Here is a 13,294-nt window from a genome sequence, read left to right as displayed (position 1 = left end):
ATGTTGAAAAAAAAAAAAGAATTATCATGAGATAAGTGAACTTCAAAGATTCCACTTACATTCTGCCAGGTACTGTTTAAATAAAACGGAAAACCAATTTATGACCCATCGCCATCTCCGTGCTTAATGTGATAATGACTGCACAGGCTTAAAAGGTTTAATTTTAAATTCTTTCTAGTACTTGGGATGTTCCCATCAATAATTTGAGTTTTTAAGTGTCACCAACTCTCACCCTGGGCTGCTAACGGAAGCTGTCCCCATGATACAATGAAGCTCTCCCGTGGATAACAAACAACCTACCTGTACAAATTTGATCTGCCATGGCCGCTATTGTCTAGTGCTTGGCAAATGGTTTGTATAAAAATCCATATATTGAGTTGAGCAGAAATGAAATAAAGTCTGAGAAGTGACAGAATGTCAATTATGGAGTTGGTAAAATAGCCCTTTTAAAAAGTTGTTAACTTCGGCACTTTTTTGACTCTACAAATTTTATTTAAATATCATATTGCTCTGTCACAAGCCACATCTTGAAAAATAGCAAAAACTATTTGGTGAAGAGGAGAAAAATAATTCTCTTAGGCAATTATTTCTCAGGACTTCACTAAAAATGAGTTAAAATTTGCATTTTAAATTCTATCTACATGACATGTTTAAAATAGAGGGCAAATAAGCAACAATACCTGCCCCCTCTTATCAAATAACAGGTTACTTGTCTCTGTCATTTGCACAGTATCTTGGGGAATTAGAAGAGTCTCAACAGATCACTACAATATATCTACAGATATATGGTGGTTTCCAAACACTGAAAAGGAAGTCACCATACACTTATAAAAATTAAAGCTTAGGGGGAATTCCCTGGCAGTACAGGGTTAGGGCTCCACGCTTCCACTGCAGGTGGCATGGGTCTGATCCCTGGTCAGGGAACTAAGACCCCGCAAAAGTGCATGGCGCAGCCAAAAAAATAAATAAATTTTTTAAAAAAAATTTAAAGCTTAGGGACAATAATAATTAAAAAATGACATTCACATTTGTCAAACGTAATGACAAAACCTCAATGTAGGATACGTAGACTTGGCAAAGAAAGGCAATAAGAGGAAAACACTCAGGTACATGGAATAACAACATACAAATTAACATGCAAAATGTGAGCTCTGATTTGCAGAATACTTTGATATAATTAACTCCTTGGTTCCTTACAAGTTATGCTAAGAGGTAGATAAAGCAAGCTTTTATTTTTATTTTTTTGAGTTTATTCCAATACTTTACTTTTTTTAACTTTTATATTGGAGTATACTAGATTAACAATGTTGTGTTAGTTTCAGGTGTACAAAAAAGTGATTCAGTTATACATATACATGTATCTATTCATTTTCAAATTCTTTTCCCAATTAAGTTGTTACAGAATACTGAGCAGAGTTCCAGGGTGCTATACAGTAGGTCCTTGTTGGTTATTCGATTTAAATATAGTAGTGTGTACATGTCAATCCCAAACTCCCTAACTATCCCTCCCCCCGACCCCATCTCAATACTTTTATTATTTTTTTAACACCTTTATTGGAGTATAATTGATTTACAATGGTGTATTGGTTTCTGCTTTATAACAAAGTGAATCAGCTATACATACACATATATCCCCATATCTCCTCCTTCTTGCTTCTCCCTCCCAGCCTCCCTATCCCACCCCTCTAGGTGGTCACAAAGCACCCAGCTGATCTCCCTGTGCTATGCGGCTGCTTCCCACTAGCTATCTATTTTACATTTGGTAGTACATATAAGTCCATGCCACTCTCTCACTCGTCCCAGCTTACCCTTCCCCCTTCCCATGTCCTCAAGTCCATTCTCTACGTCTGTGTCTTTATTCCTGTCCTGCCCCTAGGTTCTTCAGAAACCTTTTTTTTTTTTTAGATTCCATATATATGTGTTAGCATACGGTATTTGTTTTTCTCTTTCTGACTTACTTCACTCTGTATAACAGACTCTAGGTCCATTCACCTCACTACAAACAACTCAACTGCGTTTCTTTTTATGGCTGAGTAATATTCCATTGTATATATGTGTCACATCTTCTTTATCCATTCATTTGTCGATGGACACTTAGGTTGCTTCCATGTCCTGGCTATTGTAAATAGAGCTGCAATGAACATTGTGGTACATGACTCTTTTTGAATTATGGTTTTCTCAGGGTATATGCCCAGTAGTGGGATTGCTCGGTCTTATGGTACTTCTAGTTTTAGTTTTTTAAGGAACCTCCATACTGGTCTCTATAGTGGCTGTATCAACTTACTTTCCCACCAACAGTGCAAGAGGGTTCCCTTTTCTCCACACCCTCTCCAGCATTTATTCTTTGTACGTTTTTTGATAATGGCCATTCTGACTGGTGTGAGGTGATACCTCATTGTAGTTTTGATTTGCATTTCTCTAATGATTAATGATGTTGAGCATTCTTTCATGTGTTTGTTGGCAATCTGTATATCTTCTTTGGAGAAATGTCTATTTAGGTCTTCTGCCCATTTTTGGATTGGGTTGTTTCTTTTTTTGATATTGAGCTGCATGAGCTGCTTATAAATTTTGGAGATTAATCCTTTGTCAGGTGCTTCATTTGCAAATATTTTCTCCCATTCTAAGGGTTGCCTTATTGTCTTGTTTATGGTTTCCTTTGTGGTGCAAAAGCTTTTAAGTTTCATTAAGTCCCATTTGTTTATTTTTGTTTTTATTTCCATTTCTCTAGGAGGCGGGTCAAAAAGTATCTTGCTGTGATTTATATCATAGAGTGTTCTGCTATGCTTTGCTCGAAGAGTTTTATAGTGTCTGGCCTTACACATTTAGGTCTTTAATCCATTATGAGTTTATTTTTGTGTATGGTGTTAGGGAGTATTCTAATTTCATTCTTTTATGTGTAGCTGTCCAGTTTTCCCAGCACCACTTATTGAAGAGGCTGTCTTTTCTCCATTGTATATTCTTGCCTCCTTTATGGTCATCATAAAATGACCATATGTGCATGGGTTTATCTCTGGGCTTTCTATCCTGTTCCATTGATCTGTATTTCTGTTTTTGGGCCAGTACCATACTGTCTTGATTACTGTAGCTTTGTAGTATAGTCTGAAGCCCAGGAGCCTGATTCCTCCAGCTACCTTTTTCTTTCTCCAGATTGCTTTGGCTATTAGGGGTCTTTTGTGTTTCCATAAAAATTGTGAAATTTTTTGTTCTATTTCTGTGAAAAATGCCAGTGGTAGTTTGATAGGGATTGCATTGAATCTGTAGATTGCTTTGGGTAGTACAGTCATTTTCACAATGTTGATTTTTGCAGTCCAAGAACATGGTATATCTCTCCATCTGTTTGTATCATCTTTAATTTCTTTCATCAGTGTCTTATAGTTTTCTGCACACAAGTCTTTTGTCTCCTTAGGTAGGTTTATTCCTAGGTATTTTATTCTTTTTGTTGCAGTGGTAAATGGGAGTGTTTCCTTAATTTCTCTTTCAGATTTTTCATCATCAGTGTGAAGGAATGCAAGAGATTTCTCTGCACTAATTTTGTATCCTGCTACTTTACCAAATTCATTGATTAGCTCTAATAGTTTTCCAGTAGCATCTTTAGGATTCTCTATGTATAGTATCATGTCATCTGCAAACAGCGACAGACTTACTTCTTCTTTTCTGATTTGGATTCCTTTTATTTCTTTTTCTTCTCTGACTGCTATCGCTAAAACTTCCAAAACCATGTTGAATAATAGTGGTGAGAGTGGACATCCTTGTCTTGTTCCTGATCTTAGAGGAAATGGTTTCAGTTTTTCACCATTGAGAATGATGTTGGCTGTGGGTTTGTCATATATGGCCTTTATTATGTTGAAGTAAGTTCCCTCTATGCCTACTTTCTGGAGGATTTTTATCATAAAGGGTGTTGAATTTTGTCAAAAGCTTTTTCTGCATCTCTTTAGATGATCATATGGTTTTTCTCCTTCAATTTGTTAATATGGTTTATGACATTGATTGATTTGCATATGTTGAAGAGTCCTTGCATTACTGGGATAAACCCCACTTGATCATGGTGTATGATCCTTTTAATGTGCTGTTGGATTCTGTTTGCTAGTATTTTGTTGAGGATTTTTGCATCTGTGTTCATCAGTGATACTGGCTTGTAGTTTTCTTTCTTTGTGATATCTTTGTCTGGTTTTGATATCAGGGTGATGGTGGCCTCGTAGAATGAGCTTGGCAGTGTTCCTTCCTCTGCTATATTCTGGAAGAGCTTGAGAAGGATAGGTTTTAGCTCTTTTCTAAATGTTTGATAGAATTTGCCTGTAAGCCATCTGGTCCTGGGCTTTTGTTTGTTGGAAGATTTTTAATCACAGTCTCAATTTCAGTGCTTGTGATTGGTCTGTTTATATTTCCTATTTCTTCCAGGTTCAGTCTCAGAAGGTTTTGCTTTCCTAAGAATGTGGCCATTTATTCCAGGTTGTCCATTTTATTGGCATATACTTGTTTGTAGTCATCTCTCATGATCCTTTGTATTTCTGTAGCGTCAGTTGTTACTTCTCCTTTTTCATTTCTAATCCTATTGATTTGAGTCTTCTCCTTTTTTTTCTTCATGAGTCTGGCTAACGGTTTATCAATTTTGTTTATCTCCTCAAAGAACCAGCTTTTAGTTTAATTGATCTTTGCTATTGTTTTCTTCATTTCCTTTTCATTAATTTCTGATCTGAACTTTATTATTTCTTTCCTTCTGCTAACTTTGGGGTTTTTTGTTCTTCTTTCTCTAGTTGCTTTACATGTAAGGGTAGGTTGTTTATTTGCGATGTTTCTTGTTTCTTGAGGTAGGACTGTATTGCTATAAGCTTCCCTCTTAGAACTGCTTTTGCTGCATCCCATAGGTTTTGGGTTGTCGTGTTTTCATTGTCATTTGTTTCTAGGTATTTTTTGATTTCCTCTTTGATTTCTTCAGTGATCTCTTGATTACTTAGTAGTGTATTGCTTAGCCTCCATGTGTTTTTTTTCACAGATTTTTTCCTGTAATTGATATCTAGTCTCATAGCGTTGTGCTTGGAAAAGATACTTGATACAATTTCCATTTTCTTAAATTTACCAAGGCTTGATTTGTGACCTAAGATATGATCTATCCTGGAGAATGTTCCATGAGCACTTGAGAAGAAAGTGTATTCTGTTGTTTTTGGATGAAATGTCCTATAAATATCAATTAAGTCCATCTTGTTTAATGTGTCATTTAAAGGTTGTGTTTCCTTATTTACTTTCATTTTGGATGATCTGTCCATTGGTGAAAGTGAAAGTGTGATGTTAAAGTCCCCTACTATGATTGTGTTACTGTCGATTTCCCCTTTTATGGCTGTTAGCATTTGCCTTATGTATTGAGGTGCTCCTATGTTGGGTGCATAAATATTTACAATTGTTATATCTCCTTCTTGGATTGATCTCTTGATCATTATGTAATGTCCTTCTTTGTCTCCTGTAATAGTCTTTATTTTAATGTCTATTTTGTCTGGTATGAGAACTGATACTCCAGCTTTCTTCTGATTTTCATTTGCATGGAATATCTTTTTTCATCCTTTACTTTCATTCTGTATCTGTCCCTAGGTCTGAAGTGGGTCTCTTGTAGAAAGCATATATACAGGTTTTGTTTTTGTATCCATTCAGCCAGTCTATGTCTTTTCGCTAGAGCATTTAATCCATTTACTTTTAAGGTAATTATCGATATGTATGTTCGTATTACCATTTTCTTAATTGCTTTGGGTTTGTTATTCTAGGTATTTTCCTTCTCTTGTGTTTCCTGCTTAGAGAAGTTCCTTTAGCATTTGTTGTAAAGCTGGTTTGGTGGTGCTGAATTCTCTTAGCTTTTGCTTGTCTTTAAAGGTTTTAATTTCTCCGTCAAATCTGAATGAGATCCTTGCTGGGTAGAGTAATCTTGGTTGTAGGTTTTTCCCTTTCATCACTTTAAATATGTCCTGCCACTCCCTTCTGGCTTGCAGAGTTTCTGCTGAAAGATCAGCTGTTAACCTTATGGGGATTCCCTTGTATGTTATTTGTTGTCTTTCCCTTGCTGCTTTAAATATTTTTTCTTTGTATTTAATTTTTGATAGTTTGATTAATATGTGTGTTGGCATGTGTTTCCTTGGATTTATCCTTTATGGGACTCTCTGCACTTCCTGGACTTGCTTAACTATTTCCTTTCCCATATAAGGGAATTTTTCAATTATAATCTTTTCAAGTATTTTCTTAGTCCCTTTCTTTTTCTCTTCTTCTTCTGGGACCCCTATAATTCGAATGTTGGTGCATTTAATGTTGTCCCAGAGGTCTCTGAGACTGTCCTCAATTCTTTTCATTCTTGTTTCTTTATTCTGCTCTGCAGTAGTTATTTCCACTATTTTATCTTCCAGGTCACTTATCCGTTCTTCTGCCTCAGTTATTCTGTTATTGATTCCTTTTAGAGAATTTTAAATTTCATTTATTGTGTTGTTCATCACTGTTTGTTTGCTCTTTAGTTCTTCTAGGTCCTTGTTAAACATTTCTTGTATTTTCTCCATTCTATTTCCAAGATTTTGGATCATCTTTACTATCATTACTCTGAATTCTTTTTCAGGTAGACTGCCTATTTCCTCTTCATTTGTTTGGTCTGGTGGGTTTTTACTTTGCTCTTTCATCTGCTGTGTGTTTCTCTGTCTTCTCATTTTGCTTAAATTACTGTGTTTGGGGTCTCTTTTTCACAGGCTGCAGGTTCGTAGTTCCCATTGTTTTTGGTGTCTGCCCCCAGTGGCTAAGGTTGGTTCAGTGGGTTGAGTAGGCTTCCTGGTGGAGGGGACTGGTGCCTGTGTTCTGGACGATGAGGCTGGATCTTGTCTTTCTGGTGGGCAGGACCGTGTCCAGTGGTGTGTTTTGGGGTGTCTGTAACCTTATTATGATTTTAGGCAGCCTCTCTGTTGATGGGTGGGGTTGTGTTCCTGTCTTGCTAGTTGTTTGGCATAGGGTGTCCAGCACTGTAGCTTGCTATTCATTGAGTGGAGCTGGGTCTTAGCGTTGAGATGGAGATCTCTGGGAGAGCTTTCACTGTTTGATATTACGTGGAGCTGGGAGGTCTCTGGTGGACCAATGTTCTGAACTTGGCTCTCCCACCTCAGAGGCACAGGCCTGACTCCCAGTCAGAGCACCAATACCCTGTCAGCCACACAGCTGGAAGGCTTTGGAGTTTCATGAAAACAGTCCTCGCTTCTAATACTTTAAATCTGACTCGATCTCACTGTGCAGTATACCACGAATAACTCTATGCCCAGAAAATGGACAACCTGGTAATCCCCAGCTCCTTCCAAATCTCTTAAAGGTGTTGGTCATTTTGCAGTCCTCAGAACAAATGGAGCACACATTATAGATGGAGAATTCCAAAGCAAGCTTTTTTACAGTTCAGAGAACTCTGGCTCAGAGAGGCTGAGTAACTTGCCCAGAGGCAACTAGAGTAAGTGCTGGAGCCAGGATTCAAACTGAAGTCTTAGTTAACATGCCAAATCCATGCTAGTCCACGATGCCAGTGAGTGCTCTATTTCCTAGACAAATTACTATTTTATCTCTTTATCCTCTTTCTCTGCTGTTTTGCAATTTAAGTAGTCCAAGAAGTTTATGATTTTTTTTTAATTGTATCAGTCCAGTTAGCACCTATTACTTTATAAAGAGTCCAAGGATAAAGGACATTTTAAAATTTATGTCCCACATAAAGAAAAGCAACAAAAAGGGGAATGAGGGGAGTTAATGTTTAGTGGGCAGGATCTCAGTTTGGGAAGAGGAAAAAGTTCTGGATTTGGACAGTGGTAATGGCTACAAAACAATGTGAATGTACTTAATTAGTATCACTGAACTGTACACTTAAAAATGGTTAAGATGGCAAATTTAAGTTATGTATATTTTGTCACAATAATGAAAATAATAAAACATTTCTAAAATCACACTTACACTCTTTGATTAAATTGCTGTAAGAAAAGTAAATAACTATAGGATGAAATCTACTACTGTTTTTCTTTATCTATGTTAAATATGCTGCTCTTCTATTTAAGTGTGACCCATACTTTAAGTAAAATCTGAAGTAAAAAGAAAAAACTAAATCTCATTTCTCACTTGAACTAGATTCGCTTTGTAATGATTATCAAGTAAGTCTTGTGAAGTCAAATGAAATCTAAGAGAGAAAAGGAGAATATTTAATCTTACTAAAGGCTTATGTCTTTCATAGCATTAACATGAAATGACTAAAGCTCACCATAATCTGTTAATGTGAGTTAATCCATACAAAACAGGGAAAAAAGCAAGAAAGCACATAATTCTAAATCATTTAATATTCAATATTGGTATTTTTGGACACTTCTTCCAAAATGTTTTGGATTGTAAGCTCCATGAGCATAAGGACTGGTCTTCTTATTCTTTTCTGCATGTTCAGAATTTAGCAAATAACAAAATAAACAAGGTACAAGGATATATTGTACAGCACAGGGAATATAGCAAATATTTTATAATAACTATAAATGGAGTATAAGGTTTAAAAATTGTGAATCACTATGTTGTACACCTGAAACATATATCATAAATCAACTAAATTTCAATAAATTTCTTAAAAGTTTTAATAAATAAAAGAATTTAGCAAAGAACAGTAGGAAGAGAGGGAGGGAAGAGAGGGGAGAGAAGGAAAACTAATGGTTTATAAACACATCCAAACAAGTATCCAGAAAACTTGGGATATGCCAAATCTAAAATACGTGGTAGTTCACCAAGTTGACTTGATTATATCAAAAAGCTGGGTTTTTTCCCTTGGAGCCATGCTCAGCAGATATGGCACCATTAATAACATCTTAGCTATCTATCATTTGTCTGAAAGGAAGAATGGAAATTTAGAACATTTCAGTAAAGGGTCATCATAGGCAAGTAATCCTAAAACTCTGTACTTGGGGATTCTTCTTGCTAACCTTTAGGATTTCCCCTATAAGAACCTTGTCCAGGTAGAGAATATAATTTCAAACCCATTTAACAAGATTCCCATTATTGTCACCAATAATTGTTACCCTGTTTCCAATCATCTCATTTGTAGTATAAAGGTCAGAAAGAAGGTCACTAAAAAGATGCTTTATCTGCCTTTAAGATCTATAGAGTATTTTTTTTTCTTTTTTCAATTTCTCTTGCTTTATGGATGTTAGAAATAGCAGCACTCTTAGAATAACAGAAAATCAAAGGCATGCTGTTATTTGGTCAAAAGCCTACATCATGTATTCCCTTCACTTAAACCTAAGAAAAGTAATCACAATAGTCAATGATTATTCATTTGAATGCTATAACATTTAATTTCTAGAGGTCAATTACTTTATATCTTCCCCTGGGAGGTTTCCAGATTAAGATTTAATTAATCTTATTCCTTCGATCAAGAGACTAAGCTATTTTAGACCCAGAAAAGGAAGTTTTCTTAGTCTTCTGTAGTAAGGGGAGAGCCTATCTCCTGAATTCATGAGAGTATTTAGAAAAGGAGAATCATAAAAGTTGATTTTGTTTCAATTCTTTAAAAAAATTTTTTAATAAAAAACATGAGTATGAAGCTTAGAAAAAGAAGACTTGTTAAGTCATATATAAGAATCTATAGCTAACGAAAAATAACATAAGGAAAGTTTGCATAAATCTTACTGCACCCCAAGGGCCCAGGAAGATACCCTGTAGGTAAGCACTCCCTTCCAGGCAGGCCAGATAACATCATTTCAATAGGAAGCACGATGAGTCCTTTTCACGACTCCCTAATATGCAGGGAACTGACATTAATGTCTCCTCCTAGCTAAGTAAGTATTTACCTCGAAGTATCTTCTATATATTTCTCTCTTCCCCATTCCTTCATACAACAGTTTGCAAGATTTGTCAATTCCAAATCCACTGATTAGTGATGAACAAGCAAACAGTAGTGCTTTACCAATTATGCAATACACTACTGCAATTACTGTCTTTTAAAAATAATATTTGTTTTTAATGGCATAGCATACATTTACTCAATAGAGAGTAACCAAGCCACCTGTCAATCATTCCCACATTTCTTTTTATAGCCTGCCCTAAGTTTGTAGTTAGAAATGAAGTTTTTTGCATTTATTATCTGTAACTTTTCTTGAAACTAATTCTAAGGAAAAATAAAGGGAGAAAATTCATCAATAACCAACATTATCTGAGAAACTACAGGGTTTACGGAACTATGTTCTTGTCATCCAAATATCTGAAGGATTGTTTTGTGGAAGAGGGATTAGACTATTTTCCTTAAAAACCCAAAGGCTAGAACTGCCATGGGCAGGTAAGGCTTTTAGGAGACAGAGTGTTTGCACTAAAAAGCTTTTTAAAAGGCAATTTCACTGAATGATGAAGTAAGTTTCCTCAAAAGGTTGAGAGGTCGTATTAATAAAGGTCTAAACATTGGAATGGACAAAATTCAAGATAAAGGGATACTATAGAGAAGATCATGTCTTAGAATATCCTCAAGGTTCTTAATAAAATGGCCTGTACATAAAAGTCATTCTTATTATTGTTATAAGCTAAGTAAAAAGAGGGTTAAGAGCCCAGAAGGAGTTTATAGAATAGACAAATTTTACACCATGTTATACGGGGACATAATGTAGGTTACAAACAGCTAGAAGGCAATGAAGTAAGGAAAGTTTGCACCTAATAATATCAAGACAAACTGTCAGAAAATACAACCATTTTTTTCCAAAGACAGAAAACCCAGCTCAAATCTGACAAGGGAAGGTACTCTTTGGTTCATTCAATATAGTCAAGAAGGTTTGAGACAGTATATAGCTTCCAATGTCATCTACGTCCTGAAATAAAAAGCTATCTTCAATAAACACTATGTGGCAACATCAATGGAAAGTCTCAGTAAAACTTTCCCCGATACATATTGTGGCAGAAACAATTCTTTCAAGACAACTCCCTAGCAAACAGTTATTTTGGGGAAAGAGCAACTATGCTTCTTACTGCTGAAGCTTCACAAAGCCACTAAGCAAAGGTTTAGCTCCCCATGTCACTTTCCCTTTCTCCACCTGATGCACTACCATATATTTTCAACATAACACTTTAAGGTCTAATTAAAAAGTTATAAGTATTGACTTGAGCTGCAGCTCCTTCTCATTCAGAGATGTTCTGTTGATTAACAAGAAAAGTAGCACTTGGGGACAAAGAATCGGATATTCACATGTTGTTATCACGTTAATAAACTGTCAAGTGGCAAATATTTAAAGGAATTTCAACAAAGATTGTAAAAAAAAAAAAAAAAAGAGACAGACAGAGAGAAAGAATTCACCTGTAATTAACTTAAGGCATAAAAGTTAATGCTTAATCCTTTCCGTGTAAATAATTCAAGAGGAAGTATATACAAGAGAAAGTGATAAACTTTCATTGAGGTAACAACAGCAATCTCTTGATGATTTTTCGTTGCACAAACGTATTTGTTAAATTGTTTCCACTGAAAAAATTAGCTTTAATCTGACAAAGTGTAAATGCAATAAATGTGTAAATTTAATACAACTATCTCATTTAATTCTCAAGAAACTTTATTTATCTAAACTTACACGTGCAGAAATGGAGCCTCCAAGAGTTTAAGTTACTTAGCAAAGTCACAAGCCAGTCATGGAAGAGCTGGTAATTTAAAACAAGTCTGTTTTATACCATTCTTATAATCAGCCTACTCTAGTGCCATGCTCCTGCTTACAGGGAATCTAAAATATCATATGGGAATTAAAACAAACAACTGGAATCAAATGTAAAGCAGAAGGAATGTAAGTAAAGCCATGACAAAGATTTAAGAATGGGTGAGAAGGGACTTCCCTGGTGGTCCAGTGGTAAAGAATCTGCATGACAATGCAGGGGCCGTGGGTTTGACCCCTGGTCAGGGAACTAAGATCCCACATGCTGCGGGGCAACTAAGCTCACGTGCCACAACTACTGAGCTCGCATGCTTCAACTAGAGCGCCCGCGTGCCACAAACTACAAAGCCCACGTGCTCTGGAGCCTGCGCGCCACCACTAGAGAAGAGAAAACCCGCACGCCACAACTAGAGAGAAGCCCGTGTGCCACAACGAAAGATCCCGCATGCCTCTACAAAGATCCTGCATGCCGCAACTAAGACCAGATGCAGCTAAAGATAAATAAATAAATGAATAAATAAATAAATAATAAATCTTAAAAAAAAAAAAAAAGGGTGAGAAGAGAGAGATGGAGGAAGCGGGAAGTATTCATGGAGAAGAGGATATTGGAGTTGGCCCCTAAAAGACTGCCAAGATTTCAACAGGTAAGGAGGGACAGAATGGCATTCCAAACATAAAGGAATTTGGACAGAATGAGTAAATAAGGAAATGTAAAATTGCAGGGCTTACTGGAGACCTGTAAAGTGATGTGCAGCTTGGCTCACAGCCATATTAAAATATAAATTCCTGGTCAAGGACTTGGACTTGATTTGTGTCGGCAAAGGGGAGCCATTAAAGGCTTCTGAACAGAGGGCTTGTATGTTACAACTCAACAGCTGTCAGTATAGAGTGTGGCCAATGATTCCTTGACTCCACAAATAAATACGTGTCTACTATGCCCCAAGAGCATTTGATAAGTATTGATGGATCTCTCTTTGACATGTTTTTATTTGGTTGCTAGGACAATCGTTTCTAGTGTTTAGACCCATCCCACCATCTACTTTGCTGGGTTCTCCGTATCTGTTTTACCTCTACACACTGGAGTATGCCAGGGATCAGTCCTCAGACATTTTCTCTTCTTTGTCAGACTCTCACTCCAGAAGACCTTGTTCATATCCATTATAAGGTTTAATACCATTATTTTTGATGACTATCAAATTGATCTCTGCAGTCCATCTCTCTCCTCAACCCTAGATACCCCTTGGATGCCTACCAAACATCTAAAACTTAACAAGGCCAAGTTGAACTGGGTTTCTCCTCCCAAATCTGCTCCTATCTGAGTCTTCTCCATCTTAGTAAATGGCAACTCGATTTTACCAAATGCAGATGACACTTTCAAGTTATCTGAGTCTTCTCTTTCACGCTTCTCATGCAGTCTGCTAATAAACCCTGTCAACTCTACCTTTGAAGTACAGCTTAATCCAAGTCACTACCATCTCCTGTCCACATCAGGGGTTGGCAAACTACAGCCCAGGGGCCAATGACCTAGTAGTAAATAAAGTTTTATTGAAACATACCCATTCTAGTTCATTTATATATTTTTTTTAATAATATTTTAAATAAACTTATTTATTTATTTTTAGCTGCATTGGGTCTTCGCTGCTGCACGTGGG

The 13,294-nt window shown here is 36.4% G+C and overlaps 1 protein-coding gene across 2 annotated transcripts in view; it reads right to left on the bottom strand.

Moving 5' to 3' along the window:
- EXOC4 (exocyst complex component 4) overlaps positions 1 to 13,294 on the bottom strand; it is an 816,004-nt gene that overhangs the window by 329,553 nt on the left and 473,157 nt on the right. The window lies entirely within an intron of this gene.

The sequence above is a fragment of the Balaenoptera borealis genome (genome assembly GCF_965194805.1).
Source record: "Balaenoptera borealis genome assembly, chromosome: 7".
In the NCBI taxonomy this organism is placed as follows: Eukaryota; Metazoa; Chordata; class Mammalia; order Artiodactyla; family Balaenopteridae; genus Balaenoptera; species Balaenoptera borealis.
The sequence above is the reverse complement of the archived record's forward strand: the minus strand, read 5'-3'. Positions and strand labels throughout refer to the sequence as shown.